The following is a 21,524-nucleotide window of genomic DNA, read 5'->3' as shown; positions in this document are numbered from 1 at the left end:
AGAATAGAATCTAAACTGCAATTTATTATCTGTCCAGCCACAAATCAGCTCTTATTCTTTTCTATTTTAACTTTTTAAACTTTATCATTGCCAGGTATAGTGGCCCATGCCTTTAATCCTAGCACTTGGGAGGCAGAGGCAGATGTCTCCATGTGTTTGAGGCTAGCGGGGTCTATATAGTGAATTCTAGGACAGCTGGGGCTAAATAGATTCTGTTTCAAAAAAAAAAATAAATAAATAAATAAATAAATAAAATAACAAGTTTTATTTATCATTATTGTGTTTGTGTGACTGTCGTGTGATTCCCCTCTGTATGCTGTAAATATGTTTTATTACCATTGGTCCATTGGTTAATAAAGAAGCTGCTTTCAGCCAATGGCTTAACAGAATGTAGCAAAGCTGGAAAAGATATATAGAGAGAGTAAGCGGAGCCAAGTAGCTGCCACAGGAGATAGACGCTAGACACCAGACTGAACCTTACCTGTAGGCCACAACCACGTGGCAATATACAGATTAATAGAAATGAGTAATTTAGGATATAAGAGCTAGCTAGAAATATGCTTAAGTAATTGGCCAAATAGTATTGTAATTAATACAGTTTCTGTGTGTTTATTTTGGGTCTGGGCAGCCAGGAAATGAACAAGCAGCCTCCATCTACATGTGGTATGTGTTAGTATAGTAGCACATGTGCCATCGCACATGTTAGAGATCAGAAGTCAACTTTTTGGGGTCAATTCTCTCCCTTCACCATGGGTTCCAAGGATCAAACTCAGGTAGGTCATCAGATTTGTGCTTTTACCCACCGAGCCATCTTGTCAGACCATTTTCTCTCTTTAATTCATATTAGTTGGGACACAGAATGCTTCTTAAATCTACAGACTATGTCGCATTCATTTCCGAAAAGTGGTGCTTTATCACAGCAACAGAAAAGGAACAATACAGTGAGTAAGCTTTATAGTGAACAAAACTAATGCTTTCTTCAGTACAAAGCAAAAGAAAGTTGTCATAATGCTCATGTCCCATCTTCTCTTTGGCCCTTTGGTGTGCTATTTGAACTTCTAGTACAGCAAAATGCTAGCAAGAAATTACATGAACCAGCATTCAGGGCACGAGGGAGAAGAATCATAAGTTTGAGAACAGTTTTGATTACACAGTGAGATCCTGTCAGAGAAAGAGAGAATTCCAACATTAAGCTGTATTATAATGGAAAGACTTTCAATGGGCCAGTGAGATCCCACCTCAAAAAACAGAAACAAAGGTTTCATTATCATCCAACCTTTGAACATCCATCTATACAATGTTACTGAATAAACTACAATAAAGCAGAATTGACCTGGAAAGAAAGACCAGCTTACCTTCTATTGCTGTACCTGATTTAAATCTTGTGTTCAGGCAAAATAAAAAGCATTTAGGTTTTTTCTTTTGTATATATGCAACTTTAAAAAAGATTTTTTTTTTCATTCAGGGAAGAGTTTTGCTTGGTTTACCTGAAAAATAAGAGAAAAATATTTAGGAGAGATGGCTCAGAGATTAAGAGCACTGGCTGCTCTTCCAGAGGACTTGAGTTCAATTCCCAGCAACTACATGGTAGCTCACAACCATCTATAATGAGATCTGGTGCCTTCTTCTGGAATGCAGGCATACACGCAGGCAGAACAGTATATACATAATAAATAAATCTTTTTTTAAAAAAGAGAAAAATATTTAATTTTCCTTTATAACCTAATTTTCTTAGTTTCTTTTCCTGTTGTTGTGATGACATACAAAAGTCATGTAAGGGAGGCTTATTTTAGCTCATAGCTTAGATCCATCATGGAAGAGAAATCAGCGCAGCAAGAGTTTGAAGCAGTTAGTCACATTACATCCATAGTCAAGGAAAAGAACAACAAATACCTGTACTCAGCCCACTGCCTCCTCCCTTACAGTCGAAAACCACTTGCCCACAGAATTATGTCATCCACGGTGGGCAGGTCTTCCCATCTCAATTACTGCATCAAGATAGTCTTCTGCAGAAATGCACTAGAAATCCATTTCCCAAGTAACGCTAGATCCTGTCAAGTTGACAATTAACATCATACTAACAAAAAATGTTGAAGGTTGGTGGTAGCTTGTGTGCCTTTAATCCCAGTACAGGGGAGGCAGAGACAGGTGGATCTCTGTGAGTTCAAGGCCAGCCTGGTCTACAGCATGATTTCCAGGACAGCCACAAAAAAAAAAAAAAAAAAAAAAAGTCAGCCAAAATACAAGGGGAAAAAAAAACAATAAAAAGCTAAGCAGTCATACTTGCCTTGTCTTTCTATTTCTCTCCCTCCTTGCCCTCATTCTTTTTTTTTTTAAGTTTGTAAGTCTTTTTTTTTTAAGGTTTATTTATTTATTATCTATACAGTGTTCTGTCTGTCTGTATGCTTGCAAGCCAGAAGTAGGCAACAGATCTTATTACAGATGGCTGTGAGCCACCATGTGGTTGCTGGGAATTGAACTCAGGACCTCTGGAAGAGCAGTTAGTGCTAACCTCTGAGCCATCTCTCCAGCCCCTTGCCCTCATTCTTTTCAGTCCTTTCTGGCTCCCATGATGTAAGCTGTTCTGCTCTACCAAGATATATAGACTATGATATGATAGACTATGAGAGACTAACACCACTCAAACTAGAATACTAAATAAATCTCTTAAGTTGTTTATATGAGTACTTTGTCACAAAAATGTAAACCAACATTAAAAATTGGTACCAGAAGGGGCTAGAATTATGGCTCAGCTGTTATGAGCACTAGATGTTTTTCCAGAGGATCTGGTTCCAATTCCCAGCACCCACATGATTCTCAACAACCATAGCTCCAGTTCTGGGGAATTTGTTACCCCTTTCTGGCCTCCAGTTACCCAAAAAACACAAGGTATATAGATATATGCATGCAAGCAAAATACTCATTTTTTTAAAAATGGTATAGGGTACTGAAGTAGGTATTTTGTTATTGTTGTTTTTAGAGAACATTCACTAAGAGCTATTGAGATCTGCCCTGGGCAGTGATGGTGCATGCAAAGGCAGACAGATCTCTGTGAGTTTGATGCCAGTCTGTTCTATAATGTAAGTTTCAGGACAGCCAGGATTATACAGAGAAACCCTATCTCAAAAAAAATAAAAATAAAAATAAACAAACAAAAAAGAAAGCAAGAAAGAAAAAAGAAGAAAAGGAAAAAAGGAAGAAAAAAGTAAGCAGCATCACTTTTTGATCTAGAAATCCAAATGGAATAAAAGGAGAAAATGGAAGAAGCCACCTAATACAAGCATTTTCTCCCAGTTTTCTTATAAGCATAATGTAAGCTATTTTGTTCCACCATACCCTCCCTGACAAGATAGAAAATTTAAAAACTGTGAGCCAAAACTCATCTTTTCACCCTTGTTCTGCTCAGCTATCTGGTCATGATGACATAAAACTGATACATTATCTTTAGTTGGTATCCAAATCATCAGAACATTTCATAATTAAGGAACTAAAAAACTCTTGTTGCTTATTCTAAAAAATAAAAACGCACTAATATAATCTACTCATACTTGACTACCTGGCTCGGTGGTCAGAATGCCACACCAAACAATCCAAGGACAATGGGCACTGTGAACATGATTATAGTGCCACCCACTCAGGAGGCCGAAGAAAGAGGATCTCTTGAGGCCAAGGAGTTCAGAGCCAGCCTGGGCAATACAGCAAGACATTTTTTTGTTTCCTTTGCATCTAGAGACATTCATATTAAGTAAACTAAGTGTCAGTCTAAGGAAGGCAAATGGTGCACGCTTTCTTTCATTTATGGCTCCTACACTTTATAGATAATGTCATATATGTACTGATGACAGGAAAGTAGATGCAAATTTGTCTTAGGGAACAAATCGGAGTGAGTAAAGAAAAGGGAGAGAGCAGTAAGGTATAGAGAGAATGTGTTCAAATATTATATACTCGCATGAAAATGGTTTTTGGTAACCCTGTATAATTTAAAAAACAAAAAGAACCTAAGGACATGAGGTTTTTTGAAGTTGCCAGTTTCCTAACAGTAGACTGCTAATATTAACAAATGCACACTCCTGGTGTGGTGGTTTGAATAATGGTCCCCATAGGCTCAAATATTTGCATGCTTCATCTCCATTCTTCTCCAGTAAGTGAACTACTTGCAAGGATTAGGTGTGGCCTTGTTGGACTAGTTGTGCCTCTGGGGGTGGGCTTTGAGTGATCTCTCTCTCTTTCTCTCTCCCTCCCTCCTTTCCTCCCTCGCTCCCTCCCTTTCTTTCTTTCAGCTTTTTCCAAGACAGGGACTCACTACAGAGCTCTGGCTGTCCTGAAACTCACTAGATGAACCAGGCTGGTCTCAAACTCACAGAGATCTGCCTGTGTCTGTCTCCTAAGTGCTGGAATTAAAGGCAGGTTTCAATAGCCCACACCAAGCCCAGTGACCTTGTCTCTCTGTCTAAAGCTTGCAAATCAAAGATGCAAAGCTCTCAACTACTTCTCTAGCATCATGTTCCCTGCCATGATGATAATGGACAAATCCTCTGAAATTAAATTCTTAAAAGAGTTACTTTGGCCATGGTATCTCCTCACAGCAAAAGAACACTAAGATACCTGATCACAAGCTAACTGATAAACCCTGCCAACTTCTAGAAGAAAAGCACTATAAATTGTGCTCTTTAATCACCATTTTCAAATATAACAACAGACATTCCACAGAGAAATGACTAACTCCAAGGACCGGGGCAAAAATAAGTATAAATTGCATGTATAGTAATAAAATACAAGCAGCTAGAAAAATTGGCACACACCTGTAATGCCACCACTCAGCAGGCAGCTCTCTATGAGTTCAAGGGCAGCCTGGTCTACTTACTGAATTCTAGGCCAGCTAGAGCTATACAGGAGATCCTGTCTCTGTAAGAGCCAGCCATGATAAGCTAAATAGAAACAGACCACCCAAAGGTTCCAACCGTTGTAGATAGGATCATCTGCCAGCACTCTCACCAGGACACGTCTAAACAAATGTCAGCCAATCAGGGGTCTTCAACCTTAGAACCCCCTCACACCATCTACTACTATAAAAACCTAACTCTAACTGAGCTTGGGGCTCTCCAGTTATTGTAATACATTGGACATGCTGAGAGACTGAGTTTGCAAACTTGAATAAAATAAAGGCTCTTTGCTTTTACATACAGGATTTGGTCTCCTTGTTGTTGTTTTTTTTGGTTTTTTTTTTTTTTTGGTTTTTCGAGACAGGGTTTCTCTGTAGCTTTGGAGCCTGCCTGGAACTCTTTTTGTAGACCAGGCTGGCCTCAAACTCACAGAGATCCGCCTGCCTCTGCCTCCCGAGTGCTGGGATTAAAGGCGTGTGCCACCACCGCCCGGCTCCTTATGGTTTTTGAGGGACTTCACAGTCTGGACATAATAGTCTCAAGAAAATTTAAAAAAAGAAAGGAAGGAAGGAAGGAAGGAAGGAAGGAAGGAAGGAAGGAAGGAAGGAAAAAAAAAAAGAAAAATATTTTTCTGGAATTGAAAACAAGATATAAGCAAAATATTTCCATAGAAGATAAGGTCATTTTCCTTTTTTCTTACAAAATTCAAGATTTTCTTTACTGTCTAATTCATATAACTATATACAGGATACAAAAGTAGAAGAGGAACTATGTAGGGAAAGGAAGAAGTCAAACTTGTAAGTTTTCTCATACAGAATCTAAATATTTATATATCTAATGCATACATATATACACATAAAGATGTGAGCAAAAAGGAAGAACCATATGAGAGGAAAGAGGGATCAGCAGGAGGAAGGACATGGGAAGGTGATAGCATATGAATATAAAAAAGTACAATAAGCAGTGGTGGTGCACACCTTTAATCCCAGCACTCGGGAAGCAGAGACAGGCAGATTTCTGTGAGTTTGAGGCCAGTCTGGTCTACAGAGTGAGTTCCAGGACAGGCTCCAATGCTACAGAGAAACCTTGTCCCAAAAACAAACAAACAAACAAAAAGTACAAGAATATATACATATGAGAATATCATAATGAAATCCATTGTTTTGTGTGTCAAAAACTAATATTTAAAAAGTGGAAAGATATTGTCTTCTTAAAAAAAGAAGAAAGGAAGGAAAGAAGGAAGGAAGAGAAAAGAAGAAACTGGAAGACAAAAAAAGACAGAAAGTAGAAACAACCCAAGTATCCATCAACAGATGAATGAATAAATAAAGTAAGACACAGGTAGCTGAGGGGTGTAGGTCAGTGGTAAGGTGTATGCTTAACATACATACATTGCACTCAATCCCCAACACCAAAGAAGATGGTTATAAAAATTAAATATTACTCAATATCAAAAAGGAATTCAGTGGCAGAAGGATCTCTGTGAGTTCAAGGCCAGTCTGGTCAACAGAGTGTTCCAAGAAAGCCAGTGATACACAGAGAAACTTTGTCTCAAAAATAAAACAAGACAAAAAAAAAAAAAAAAAAACCACACACACACACAAACGAAAAAACCCAAATACCACACAACTCCATTAATATGAGGAAATTAAAATACTTTCAAAGACAGAAAATTCAACAGTAGTTGCCAAGGGGCTGTGGTACAAAGTTTCAATCTGACAAGATGGGGCAGGGTTGTATTTCCAAGATGAAGTGGTTGCCTTGCACATGCTAGATCCTGGGTTCATCCCTAACAGAGCAGAAGCCTCGGGAATGTTTCTGGAATAAGCACTCCAACACCAATGAGAGTAGACAGAGGAAATGTATTCACCAGATAGTTCCTTGAAAGGCCTAGGTTTTGAGTCCAGTTTGCAGACTCATTTTATACTCAAAAACCACAAGGTGGGGCGAGTGAGCAAGATTGGTCAGGTTGTTGCTGAGCTATTTCTCCAGGTCATTCTGTTCTAGGTACCAAGTGAAGTCATGCTTGGCAAAAGGCAGTACAAGCAGTGCTTTAAGTAAATCCCTAAATAAATCAGTGTGTAATAATTGGTCTTTCCTACCTTATTCTATTCAAGGGGGTAAATAATTGAGAAGATAAAAAGTTCTGTAAAAATATTTTTTTTAAGTTCTGGGGTTGAATAGTAAAGATATACAGTATGGATTGCTACAGTGGTAGATTTCAAACTACATACATTTTATCACAACTAACTTAAAGTTAGTTGAACTTGGGGTAGTCCAGCTACTTGGGAGGCTGAACCAGGAGAATCACTAATTCATCACTAACCTAAGCAACTTGATCGAACCCTCTCTTTTAAAAAATTCACTTAGCACCAGGCGGTAGTGGCACACACCTATAATCCCAGCACTTGGGGGGGGGTGCAGAGGCAGGCAGATTTCAGTGCGTTTGAGGCCAGCTTAGTCTACAAAGTGAGTTTCAGGACAGCCAAGACTGTTACACAGTGAAACCCTGCCTTTAAAAAAATCATTTAGCTATGCATGATGACTCACACCTTTAATTTCAGAACTCAGGAGGCTAGAGCAGGTGAATCTGAGTACTTCAAGGCCAGCCAGGTCTACAAAGTGAGTTCCAGGTCAGCAGAATCACAAAGAGAAACCCTGTCTCAGAGAGAGGTGGGGAGAAAGGCCCTGACCAAATCTAGTAGCCTTTGTGTAATTTAGCCGATATGGTGGGCACACCTTTAATCACAGAGCTCGGGAGGCAGAGGCAGGTATGAATCTCTGTGAGTTCGGGGTCAGTCTGGTCTACAGAGAGAGTTCCAGAACAGCCAGCGCTATACTAAGAAACCCTGTCTCAAAAAAGCAAAAAGACAAAAATAGATAATTTAGTATAAACAATTTAGAACAACTAATGTACAAAAGGCCTTTAAATACACACTTTTTATTTTATTAGCTTAAAAATATAACTAAGAATTAAATAGCTATAGAATTTGAATATAGTAGGGTCAGCTCTCAGTGGGTAAAAGGTATTTAGTGTGCAAGCCTGGCAATCTGAGTTCAATCCTCAGAATCCACATAAAGGTAGATGGACAAAGGCTGGGCATGGTGGTACACATCTTTAGTCCAGCACTTAGGAGCAGAAGGCAGGGGTGGGAATGGGATCTCTGTGAATTTTCAGCCAGCCTGGTCTACAGAATGATTTCCAGGCCATCCAGGGATACATGGTAAGCCCTTCTTAAAATTAAAAAAAGGGGAAAAAAAAAGTATATGGAAGGAACCAACTCCAAAAAGTTGTCTATGTGTATGAATGACATGCATGACCCCCCTCACACATATAATGTACATACATACACAATAAAAATTTTAAGAGATTTTATTTTATTTTGTTTATTTATTTAATGAGGTAGGGTATCTCTATATAGTACTGATTATCCTGGAACTCACAGAGAACTGCCTGACTCTGCTTCCCAAGTGCTGGTTTAAAAGCATATGCCTGGCCCAAGATTTTATTTTATTTTTAATTACATGTATGTGTGTGTATTACATGAATGAAGGTACCCACAGAAACTTCCAGTCCCCTTGGAGCTAGAATTCCAGGTGGTTGAGCTGCCACTTACCAGGGTCCTCAGAACTCAAGTCAGGTCCTCTGCAAGAGCAGTGCATACTTTTAACTTCAGTCATCTCTCTAGCCCCATAGCACTGGGGTTTTTTGGTGTGTGTTTGTTTGTTTGTTTATTTTTGAGAACTTGAATGAGGGAACTAAAGAAATAGCTCAGCAATTAAGAGCATTGACTGCTCCTCCAGAAGACCCTCGTTCAATTCCCAGTACCCATGACAACTCACAACCATCTGTAACTCTAATCCCAGAGCCTCCGAGGGCAGTGCATGCACATGTTACACAAACATGCATGCAGACAAAACACTCATGCACATAAAAACTTTTTTTTAACTAAAAAGGAAAGCGGTTGCATACCTTTAATCCCAGCACTTGGGAGCAGAGGCAGGCAGATTGCTGTGGGTTAGAGGCCAGCCTGACCTGTATGAGTTCCAAGACAGCCAGGGCTACAAAGAGAGACCCTGTCTCCAGACCAAAAAAAAAAAAAATGTTTTTTAAAAGAATTTTCTAAGGTTTCTATGGAACAGAGCTAGGGAAAGGGGAGGATCACAACTCTAATTTTAAAATTCTAACTTAAAAAAGGATTTTAAAATTAGAAGCCTTGTGTTTTTTGTTCTTGCCAGGCAGTGGTGGCACATGCCTTTAATCCCAGCATTTAGGAAGCAGAGGCAGACAATCACCTGGTCTATAGAGCAAGTTCCAGGACAGCCAGGGCTGTTACACAGAGAAACTCTGTCTCAAAAACAAACAAACAAACAAACAAACAAACAAAAGACATGTTCTCACGGCCAGGTGTAAACGTGAATTTTTTGGGATGGTGTTGATAAAGGGTTTCTCTGTGTAGTCCTGGCTGTCCTAGAACTCACTCTGTAGACCAGGCTGGCCTTGAATTTAGACATCCACCTGCCTACACCTCCACAATGTTGGGATTAAAGGTATGTGCCATTGTCAACTGGCTTAGCGTATGCTTTTAATCCCAGTAACTGAGAGGCAGAGGGAGGTGCTCTCTAGTTCAAGGCCAACCTAGTGTCCTAGGGTACAAAGTGAATCTAGAACAGCCATAGCTATGTGGTGAGATCTAGTCTCAAAAATAAATTAAATTAGAAGTGTGTGTGTGCGTGTGTGTGTGTGAAAGAGAGAGAGACAGATAGATGCCTCAGCCATTAAGAGCATATACTGTTCTTGCAGAAGACCCAAAGTTAGTTGCCAGCATCCACACTGAGTGACAAAGAGTGACTACAGCCACTTGAAAGTCCAACTCCAGAGGATCTGTTGCCTCTGGCCTCCAAGAACACCTGCACTCAAGTACACAGACGTACATAAACACATAATTAAAAATAAAATTAAAATCTGGCCAGGTATGATGGTATACACCTTTAATCCCAACACTTGGGAAGCAGAGGAAGATAAATCTCTAGTTCCAGGCTAGCCAGGACTACAAAGTAAGACCCTCTCCAAAAATAAATAATTAAGTTAAAATTTAAAATCTTTAAAAAATATATATGGCAAACGGCCTGATGAACAAACTTGTTTGAGTATTGAACCAAGAGCAAGGAAAGTACAGTCTAGACTAACTCCAGACACAAAAAAAGAGAAAGAGAAAACGGGAATACTGGCTTTAATCAGAAGTGACCATCCTAAAACTCTGGACCTCTGTAATGAAAACCTTTCTTACTGTGGCAATAAAATAGTGCCAGCCACTCAACTGTTGATTCTCCTGTCACGTCCTAAAACAAGAATTGCAACTCACAGGGCAGTTTAGGGGACGGAAGAAGCCCTGAGATGTTCTGATGAGGGGACTGTTTGACATGAGCCTGCCATGTTAAGGACCAAGGCCTATGATCCACAGGAAATTGGAAAAGCCTTTTCTCTGGGTCAGGCTCAGAGTAGCTTCCCTCTTCCCTAGTGTTTATAGCCTAAAATCTCAGGTGTCTGCATCTCCTGCAGATACCTCCTGCAGAACTGGTACTCCCTGTGCTATACAAAATAAACATGCTGAACTTCCCCACTGTGGCAGTTGATGCAACTTCATCAGAGTGCACATAACCCACCTGGCCCCTATATCTGTCCTTTCTTCATTCCCCTACTGCTGGATGGAGCAGACAGAAAGGATGAAGGCTACTGAACAGTACAGATGGGATGCTTACTACAGAAACACCAGGGAGATGACAACCAACAGAGATAAAAAGATTTTTCTTTTTTACTCTCCAAAGATTTTGTTTATTTTTGGTTTTGAGACAAGGTCTCACTATGTAGCCCTGGCTGGCCTGGAACGTACAGAGAGCTGCCTGCCCCTGCTTTCTGATTAAAGGTGTGTGCTACCATGCCCAACATACTCTCCAAATCTTCTACTTGCTGTTGTTTGTTTGTTTGTTTGAAATAGAGTCTAGAACTGTAACACAGGCTCAGTCTAAACTCTGTGTCTACTGGGATTACAGGTATGAGTCACCACCACATCTGGCCCAAAATCTTCAAATGTTAATAACTACTTTACTTTTTTAACACTGCCCAGGACAACTGAAGCCAACAGAGGCCAAAAGGTTTTCCTGCCCACCCTTTCAATCCCAGCCAATTATACTCTGAGTCCTCCATTGACTGATAGCTCAACTTGTGATGCAAAACACAGGCTGGAACATTAAAACAGCATTTATTTCTCATAATTCAAGAGTCTAGCAGAGGGATGGAGAGATGGCTCAGAGGTTAAGAGCACTGACTGCTCTTCCACACGTCCTGAGTTCAATTCCCAGCAACCACATGGTGGCTCACAACCATCTGTAATGAGATCTGGTGCCCTCTTCTGGCCTGCAAGCATACATGGAAAGAATGTTGTATACGTAATAAATAAATCTTTAAAAAAAAAAAAAAAAGTCTAGCAGAAGTCAAAATCAAGGTGCCAGCTGGTTTTCTTCCTAGCATAAACAGTTGCCATTTTAGCTAATCCAAATTTGAGATCCTTACCCTCATGTCTTCATCTATCTCAATCCCCCCCACCTTTGGTTTTTTAGACAGGGTTTCTCTGTGTAGCCACAGCTGTCCCAGAACTCACATAGATTGCATTGTAGACCAGGCTGGCCACAAAGTCATAGAGATCCACCTGCCTCTGCCTCCTGAGTGCTGGGATTAAAGATGTGTACCTCCACCACCCACCTCCTTAATCATTTCTTTTTTAAAAAAATATTTATTTATTTATTTATTATGTATACAACATTCTGTCTGTCTGTATGTCTGCAGGCCAGAAGAGGGCACCAGACCTCATTACAGATGGTTGTGAGCCACCATGTGGTTGCTGGGAACTGAACTCAGGACCTTTGGAAGAGCAGGCAATGCTCTTAACCACTGAGCCATCTCACCAGCCCTCCTTAATCATTTCTTAAAGGCCCACCTCCAAATATGACTAGATTGGGAGTTAGGGCTTGAATACATAATGGAAGAGCACACAATCCAATCCAAAGCACCCTGCCTACCTTTGTGTTCCCATCCCACCAAGGTGACAATGTTAAGACTTACAGGTACAGGGGCTGGAGAGATGGCTCAGTGGTTTAGAGACCAGACTGGTCTTCCAGAGGACCTGGGTTCAATTCCCAGCACTCACATAGAAAACAAACAAACAAACAAACAAGACTTACAGGTACAGCATTTGCCTTGCAACTAATCTACAGTGAGGACTAAGCACCTGGCAGTTGGATCCAGTATTAACCTAGGGTTGGCTTGTTTGTGGTTGCAAGCTCGTGGGTAGTCCAGTAAAGTAGTTCAGCAAAAACAGGTAACTTCAACTCAAATTCCCATTAAACATCAAGGACTCTGCCAGGCTCTTCATTTCTCTTGTTTTTCTCAGGAACATCCTCCTATGCGTTAGATACAATAAAGACACAGTGAAAAGTAAAAACTACTATTAACTGTTGCAGCTCTTCCAGTTAAGGATAGAGCTGGCCAACGTAGTGAAAACACTGCTGTTCAGTGACTTGGCCCCATCGTGAACCAAATAATGACACCCAGCCAGAGAACTAGAAGCAAACAAGCCAGAACATAACAGTATGCTCCCTGGCTACAAAGACCATACATAAAGGCCAGTTTCTGTCACTGATCAACTTTATCATCTTTGGAAAATGCCTGATGCATGTGTAATAGGAAAAAACATGGCTCCAGAAAAGAGTACCACTGCCTAGAACAGTGCAAATACCAGACGCCTCCAAGGAACTTAGAAAATGAATCAACTACAGAGAACCAAAGGTTCATCAAATTACCCTACTCATAAGAAAAAGTACTCAGACTATGCTTGTTCTCAATAAAATAGTGCTAAGAAATCAGAATGGGAGCCCTTGGCTAAGAATTGGCAGGATAGTTTCTGTTGTGGGAGCCGCGGGCTGCGTTCCTGCCACCCCAGCTCCTGGTTGCCTGGCTAGCTCATGCCCCAAAATAACAACACACAAACTGTATTCTTTTAAACACTGGCTGGGCAGTGGTGGGGTACACCTTTAATCCCAGCACTTGGGAGGCAGAGGCAGGTGGATCTCTGTGAGTTCGAGACCAGCCTGGTCTACAAGAGCTAGTTCCAGGACAGGCTCCAAAACCACAGAGAAACCTTGTCTCGAAAAAGCAAATAAACAAACAAACAAACAAACAAACACTGCCTGGCCCATTTCTATTCATGTGTGTAGCACCTTGAGGTGCGCTTACCAGGAAGATTCTAGCCTACGACCATCCTGGGTCGGAGCTTCATCGCGTCTGCCCTGGAGCACAGCAGCATGGCGTATGCCCCAGAGAGGAGAGGAAATGGCGTCTGAGCTCACTTCCTCTTCCTCCCAGCATTCTGTTCTGTTTACTCCACCCACCTAAGTTCTAACCTATGAGGGCCAAGCAGTTTCTTTATTTTTTAACCAATGACCTTCCTCCATCAGCACACTGTGGCTGAGATTAAGGAAAACCAGCTAGAGACAAATTTGATAAAAAGCATTACCAAGACCAGAGAGATATCTCAATGGTTAAGAGCACATACTGCTTTTGCAGAGGACCCGAGTTCAGTTTCTGCATCCCAGAAGGAGGCTCACAACCTCCTATAACTCTAGCTCCAGTGGAATCTGATACCTCTGGCCTCCAAAGGCACCTGCACTCACATACACAGACACAGAGACACAAACACACACATGCAAGTGTGCACACACATTCACACACAGAGAGATTAACAAACATATACACCTAATTAAAAATAATAATAATAACAACAGTCAGGTGTGGTGAAACATGCCTTTAATCCCAATACTCTGGAGGCAAAGTCTGGCTGATCTCTGTGAGTTCTAGGCCAACATGGTCTACATAGTGAGTTCTAGGCCAGCTAAGGCTCAGCAGTGAGACTTTGTCACAAATAATAACAATAATATACCCAGCAGTAGTGGTGCATCCTTTAATTCCAGCACTTGGGAGGCAGAGGCAGGGAACCTTTGAGTTTGAGGCCAGCCTGGTCTACAGAGTGAGTTTTAGAATAGCCAGGGCTATATAGAAATACTGCCTCAAAACTAATAAATAAATAAATAAATAAATAAATAAATAAATAAAATTACTAAACAGGCATAAGATAACACTAAAAAGCACCAAAAAGGGAAGTGAGGCAATGAGCAAAGCTAAAGTGAAAACAGGAAGTACAAAAGAACTAAAAGCCAAGGAACTCCAACTTTAGGATTATTCCAGCCACGATTCAGAAGTAATCTCGGGGACTAGAGACATGACCCAGCTGTTAAAAGCACTGGCTGCTCTTCCAGAGTACCAGAGTTCAGTTCCCAAAAACCACATGACAGCTTACAACTGTCTATAACTCCAGTTGCAGCGGATCTGATACCTTCACACCAATGCACATAGAATAAAGTTAACTAAATTATTAAAGAGAGAGAGAGAGAAGTAATTGCTAGCACTACATGGACCTTGCAATGTGTGGACACTGCAAAGGCCCAGTTGCTCAAAGCTCAGAACAACTCGGTGCTTCAGGTTGTCTACGGTAACATCCATGCACAGGCAAAAAGCAGAAGCCCACCTTGTCATTTCTTTCTTTTATTAAATGCACTAGAGTACGGTTACCTTCTTGAAAGAACATGCCATCAGCCACTCCTTAGGTTCTCCAAGTCCTCAATTCTGTGTTATGAGCTTTAATATAGGAATTAAATGATGACAATATATATCTCACAAGGTAATCTGAAGCTAGGTGTGATTACTCATGCAAGCCTGAAATCCCAGCACTCAAGAGGCTGAATCAGGAGCTTTGCCACAATTTCAAAACCAACCAGAACTGTATATTGAGTTACAGGTCAGCCTAGGTCGAGAGTAAAACTGTGTCTGAAGAAATAAAAACTAAAAATATCCACCAAAACAAAATATAATTTATATAAAGTGCCCAATACATGCATGGTGTAGTTGTTCTTGTTTTACTCTTTGGGAGCCCGCCACCCAGCTCCCAAATAAATACACAGAGAGTTATTCTTACTTATGAACGCATAGTCTTAGGTTACTTGTTTATAGCCAACTTTTCTAACTTAAATTATTCCGTTTCTCTTTAACTATATTTTGCCTCTGGGCTTTTTACCTCTCTTTATTCTTTTTTTTTTTTTTTTTTTTTTTTTTGAGACAGGGTTTCTCTGTGGCTTTGGAGCCTGTCCTGGAACTAGCTCTTGTAGACCAGGTTGGTTTCGAACTCACAGAGATTCACCTGCCTCTACCTCCCAAGTGCTGGGATTAAAGGCGTGCACCACCACCGCCTGGCTACCTCTCTTTATTCTGTATATCTTTCTTTCCTTCTTACTTAGTGGCTGCCCATTTCTCTTTTCTGTCTAAGTATTGGCTGGTCAGCTCTTTATTAGACCAATCACAGCTTCACAGAGTTAAACAAATACAAAATAAGTTGGGCAGTGGTAGTGCACGCCTTTAACCCCAGCACTCGGGAGGCAGAGACAGGTGGCTCTCTGTGAGTTCGAGGCCAACCTGGTCTACAAGAGCTAGTTCCAGGATAGGCTCCAAAGCTACAGGGAAACCCTGTCTCGAAAAAAAAAAAAATTATATATATATATATATATATATATATACATACATACACATACATACATGCACATATATATGAATACTGCTATGGGACAATGGTCTTGTGCCCTTTAAAGATTTGTCAGTTGGGGCTGGAGAGATGGCTCAGCGGTTAAGAGCATTGCCTGCTCTTCCAAAGGTCCTGAGTTCAATTCCCGGCAACCACATGGTGGCTCACAACCATCTGGATTGAGGTCTGGTGCCCTCTTCTGGCCTGCAGACATACACACAGACAGAATATTGTATACATAATAAATAAATAAATATTTTTAAAAAAAAAAGATTTGTCAGTTGTACTGGCTTAATGAAATGCTGATTGGCCAATAGCCAGGCAGGAAGTATGGTCAGGGCAACCAGAACAGGATAATTCTGGGAAGAAGAAAGGTTCAGTTTGCAAGTGGTCACCCAGATGCAGAGAAAGCAAGATGAGAAGGCCTCACTGATAAAAGGTATCAAGCCACGTGGCTAACACGAACAAGAATCATGGGCTAAAGTTAATAAGAAGTCTGAGTTAATAGGCCAACCTTTAGTTTATAATTAATGTAAGCCTCTGTGTGTTTCTTTGGGACTAAATGGCTACAGGATCTGGCAGGACAGAAACCTCTGTCAACAGAATGCAACACATTTTTGCCTGTTTAAACAAATATTCCACAGCATAAACGAGTATAACACATCTTAAACTAATATTGTCATTAAGCACAAGCAGGGAGGATGATAGGGTAAGCAGTAGCCAGAGAAAACTTCCATGAATAAATCCAGCTTGAGCTTCATGAATGACCTCAAGGAAACATTAAATATAGCCTAGATTCCTATTCTTTCTCTAGGAAGTGGTTTCCCACTCTTATAATAATAGTGATGAGCTGAAACACAGCTCCTTGCCTCAAGAGGTGATGTCTAAGCCAGGTACAGTGGCATACCTACACACCTGTAGTCCCAGTACTCTGAATTCCAGAGGCTCAGAAGCATCCTTGTGATTTCAGGCCAGACAGGGCTATAGAATGAGACTGTCTCCAAAACCAAACCAAAACAAAACAAAACCAAAGACTAGCTGACAATATATAGATCAATGGAAGAGCACCTGCCTAGCATACAGAAGTTCCTAGGTTTGATTTCCAAAACTCCCAAAAATGATTATGCAGCTATTTATATGGGATTTGCCTAGAGTGATGGCTCAATTCTTTTAGTCACAGTACTAGGAAGGCTGAGATAAGAGAATCATTTAGTTCAATGCCAGTCTGAACTACAAAGTGACACCCTGTTTCAAAAAAAAAAAAAAAAAAAAAAAAAAAAAACCCACAGGGGAGGTGGTGGTGCATGCCTTTAATCTCAGCACTTGGGAGGCAGAGACAGACAGAGTTCTGAGTTCAAGGCCAGCCTGATCTACAGATCTACAGATCGAGTTCCAAAACAAGCAGGGCCACACAGAGAAACCCTATCTTGGACAAAACAAAAATTACAAGACATCACTGCCAAGCATACACAAGGTTTGATCCTAGCACAGAAAGGAAGAAAAAGAAACAGGGAGAGGAGGGAGGGAAAAGGAAAAAGAGGGAAGAGAGAAAAGAAGACAGACGGAAAACTGGGCATTTATAAATATCTCTTCATAAATTTGCAAAGATCCTCAACAAAACACTAGCAAACCAAATCATACACACAAAAAGAACGTACATTGCCGGGCGATGGTGGCGCACGCCTTTAATCCCAGCACTCGGGAGGCAGAGGCAGGCGGATCTCTGTGAGTTCGAGACCAGTCTGGTCTACAGAGCTAGTTCCAGGACAGGCTCCAAAGCCACAGAGAAACCCTATCTCGAAAAACCAAAAAAAAAAAAAAAAGAAGAACGTACATCATGCCAAAGATAATTTATTCCAAGAATGCAGTTATTTTTAATATCTGAAAATCAATCAATATAACATACCACAAATCAAAATCAAATAACCATCTAAATGGATGGAGAAAAAGCATTTGACCAAATCCAACACTCTTTCATTATAAAAACATTCCAGGGGCCAGTAAAATCACTTAGCAGGTAAATCACTTGCTGCACAAGGCAGATAACCACGATCTTGGGAACCCACTTAAAGGTGGAAGAAAAGAACTGACTTCACCAAGTTGTCCTCGACTCCCACATACACACCATGGCATGCACATATTAACATATTATACTCACACAATAATAATAAATAACAATTTTTAATTCCACAAAATTGAAACAAAGGCAACTTTCTCAACCATTGAAGGCCCATTATTATCAGTTTTATTTAACACTGTTTGGGGATTTCTATTCAATGCAATCAAGAAAAGTAAAACAGGGAACACCAATTGGGAAGGAAAAATAAAACTATCTTTATTTGCAGATATAATAATGTAAGTAGAAAATACAAAGGGCTATACTATGAGAACTAATAAATTACACAATGTTGCAGAATATGTTACCATTATACATAACCCAAATATATGTTTGTACAACAACAAATAATTAAAAGCAATATAAAAACATTTACGATACTATCAAAAGACAAAACAGCTCGGAATAATTCAAATGAAAATGAACCTTTACAGTGAAAACATAAAATATTGCAAAGAAAAAACTAAATGGAGAAATAAAATTAAACGCATAGATAAAAAGATTCAATAATTCAACTCTGAACTTGAGCTATAGATTATATATAGCACCAATCAAACTCACAGCAAAAATAATAACATAAATCTGAGAGCTTATTCTAAAACTAGCAAGACAAGCTAGGGTAGAAAGGGTTTTTTCAGTTTTGTATTTTTACACAGGGTCTTGCTATATATATACACATAACCCAGGGTGGTCTCACAGTTCTCCTGTCTCAGATCACTGAAATTCCAGGGGTGTGCCATTCCCTGCAAGCATATACTTTATAATTCCATTTAAAGTCTAAGGAGCTAGGAAACTAATCTATAGCAACAGAAATAAGAACATCAATTACTTGAAGATTGAAAGGATGGTTTTAAGGATTGGAAAGGAACACAAGAAAAATTCCAGGGTGATAGAAATGTTCTATAATTGAGGTGAGAGATGTCCACACTAAGTTTTTGTTTGTTTTTGAGACAAGATCTCATTGTGTAGCCCTGGCTGGCCTAGAAGTCATCATATAGATTAGGCTGACCTCAAACTCAGAGAGATCTGTCTGCTTCTGACTCCTGAGTGCTGGGATTAAAGATATGAGCCACCTTGACTACCAACACTAATAATGTTCATACTTGTTAACACTCATTAAATTCATATAGGTAAGATTTCCCGGGGTATGAAATATCCCTCAATAATTTTAAATGCAATATTGTAAGCAAAATAAAAACAAGACTAAACAGCTAAAACGATGAGGCTGCTTGTTATATATATAGATACAACATAATTTCCAAAATAATTGGAAAAAAAAAGTCAGGCAGAGGTGGCACACACCTTTGGTCCCAGCACTTAGGAGGCAGAGACAGGAGGATCTCTGTGAGTTCAAGGTCAGTCTGATCTACAAAGCTAGTTCCAGAACAGCTAGAGTTACACAGAGAAACCTTGTCTCGAAAAATCAAAATAAATAAATAAATAGGAATTCAAATTAAGGCTGGAGAGATGGTTCAGCAGTTAAAAGGACTGGCTGTTTTTCCAGAAGACCCAGATTCAATTCCAGCACCAAAATGGCAGCTCACAATTCTCTTACCCCAGCTCCAGGGGAAACATAACCCTCACACAGATATGCACTGCAGGTAAAATACTGATGCACATAAAATTTAAAATTTTTTAAATATTTAAAAATTGTAAATTAAAAAGGAAAAAACAAAACAAGACACAGGGAACCAACAAGATAGCTTAGGATCTGAGTTTGACTCCAGAAACCCACATGATGGAAAGAACCAACTCCAGCAAGTTGTCCTTTGACCTCCACACAAATAAGTAAATGTAAAATAATAATAAGATAAAGGACAATGTGTGAAGTATCCTTTTGTTTCATTTTTCATGACAGGGTTTCCTTCCCCCGCCCCCAGACTGGGTTTCTCTGTAGCTTTGGAGCCTGTTCTGGAACTAGCTCTTACAGACCAGGCTGGCATTGAACTCACAGAGATCCGCCTGCCTCTGCCTCCCGAGTGCTAGGATTAAAAGGTGTGTGCCACCACTGCCTGGCTTTGGGCTTTGAGGTTTCAAAAGCCCATAGCATCCCCAGTTAGCTCTCTCTACCTTATGCTCACATACCTATATGACACCAGCTCTCAGCTACTCCTCCAGTACCATGTTTGCCTACCTGCAGCCATGTTCCATGCCATGACAGACATGAACTGGGAGTCCCAAATTAAATATTTCCCTTATAAATTGTCTTAGTCATGGTGTTTTGTCACAGCAACAGAAAGTAACTGTCTTTAGTTAAGGTTTACTATTGGTGTGAAAAGACACCATGACCACAGCAACTCTTATATGATTATGAAAGGGAACATGGCAGCATGCAGGCAGACGTGGTGCTGGAGCTGAGAGTTCTACATCTTGACTCAGAGGCAACAGGAAGTCTACTGACACACTGGGGAGTATTCTAAGCATAGAAAACCTCACAGACTGCCCCCACAATCACACACTTCCGCCAACAAGGCCATATCCACTCTAACAAAGTCATACCTCCTAAGAGTTCCACTCCCTATGAGATGATAGGATCATGGGGGCCAAGCCAATTACATTCAAACTACCACAGTAACTAAGGCTGACTGAATGTAACTCATGGCTATCCTGGAACTTGCTATCTAGACCAGGCTCCTTGAACTCAGATCTATCTACCTCTACCTCTGAGTGCTGGGACAGTGTCACACCGTGTTATGCAACTCATTTCTATAAAATGTACATCTCTTTCTCTCAAACATATTTATGTACCAAATTATCTGGTTTTTTTAAAAGGTTTATTTGTTATATATACAGTGTTCTGCCTGCATGTATGCCTGTAAATCAGAAGAGGGAACTAGATCTCATTACAGATGGTTGTGAGCTACCATGTGGTTGCTGGGAATTGAACTCAGGACCTTTGGAACCTTTGGAAAAGCAGCCAGTGCTCTTAACCGCTGAGCCATCTTTCCAGCCCCCGAATTATCTGTTAATAAACTGTTTAGAATGACACAAACAACAAAAACAAAACAAAACCAAAGTCAACTGTCTTGAGAGAGGATACTACACACCTTGAGAGGTCATATTATCCATTCGTATAAACTGCCTAGGATGAAACAGTGAAAGGCACAGGCTCTAGGGTTTGGGTTGAACCTGAACTCTCTGATTTATGTGCTTTGACCTCAGATATGTTCCTTACTTTGTGTCTCAGTACTCTCATATGATTACTTTGTATGTGATATGAATCTACATGTGTGGGAGTGTGCAGAGGCCAGAAGAGGATATTAGGTGTCTTCCATCATTCTCCAATTTTTTTTTTTTTTTAAGACAGAGTATCTCACTGAACCAGAAGCTTACCACTGGATTTTTTTTTTTTTAATGTGTAGCCCAGGCTGGCCACGAACTTGCGATCCTCCTGTCTCTGCCTCCTTCAGCAAATCCTACCAGCGTGACACCACAACCAGCCTATCACTGGATTTTGGGTTCAGGTTCTGATGAAGCTGGCTGGTCATAGAACCCCTGGGATCCACTTACCTCCAACCTGCACCCTTTGGTTTACAGGAACACAAAGCTAAACTCAGCTTTTATGTGGATACTGGGGATCTGAACTAGGGTCCTCTTATCTTCGCAACAGTGTTCTTACTCACTGAGCCATCACTATAGCCCTCATCTATTGACAGGAATATTCAAAGTAATTACTGACCAGAGATGGTAGCATATGCCTGTAATCCCAGTACAGGAGGGTGAAGCTGGAGGATCAGAAATTCAAGGTCAGCCTGGACTACATGAAATCCTTCTTTTAAAAAAAAGGGGGTGGGGAGGATTGAGATATGGCTCAGTTGGTAGAATGTTTGACAGCAT

The 21,524-nt window shown here is 40.3% G+C and overlaps 1 protein-coding gene across 7 annotated transcripts in view; it reads right to left on the bottom strand.

Moving 5' to 3' along the window:
- Ppp6r2 (protein phosphatase 6 regulatory subunit 2) overlaps positions 1–21,524 on the bottom strand; it is a 95,707-nt gene that overhangs the window by 71,073 nt on the left and 3,110 nt on the right. For 5 of the 7 annotated variants that reach the window (XM_057792789.1, XM_057792795.1, XM_057792793.1 and 2 more), the window contains exon 2: positions 1,356–1,487. The exons of the other annotated variants lie outside the window; for them this stretch is intronic. The gene's annotated coding sequence lies outside the window, so the exon portion shown is untranslated. The remainder of the gene's footprint in view (positions 1–1,355; positions 1,488–21,524) is intronic. 7 annotated transcript variants of the gene reach the window in all.

Source organism: Chionomys nivalis, chromosome 17, assembly GCF_950005125.1.
Source record: "Chionomys nivalis chromosome 17, mChiNiv1.1, whole genome shotgun sequence".
Lineage (NCBI taxonomy): Eukaryota > Metazoa > Chordata > Mammalia > Rodentia > Cricetidae > Chionomys > Chionomys nivalis.
Note: the sequence above shows the minus strand (reverse complement) of the source record. Positions and strands in the feature narration are given on the sequence as shown.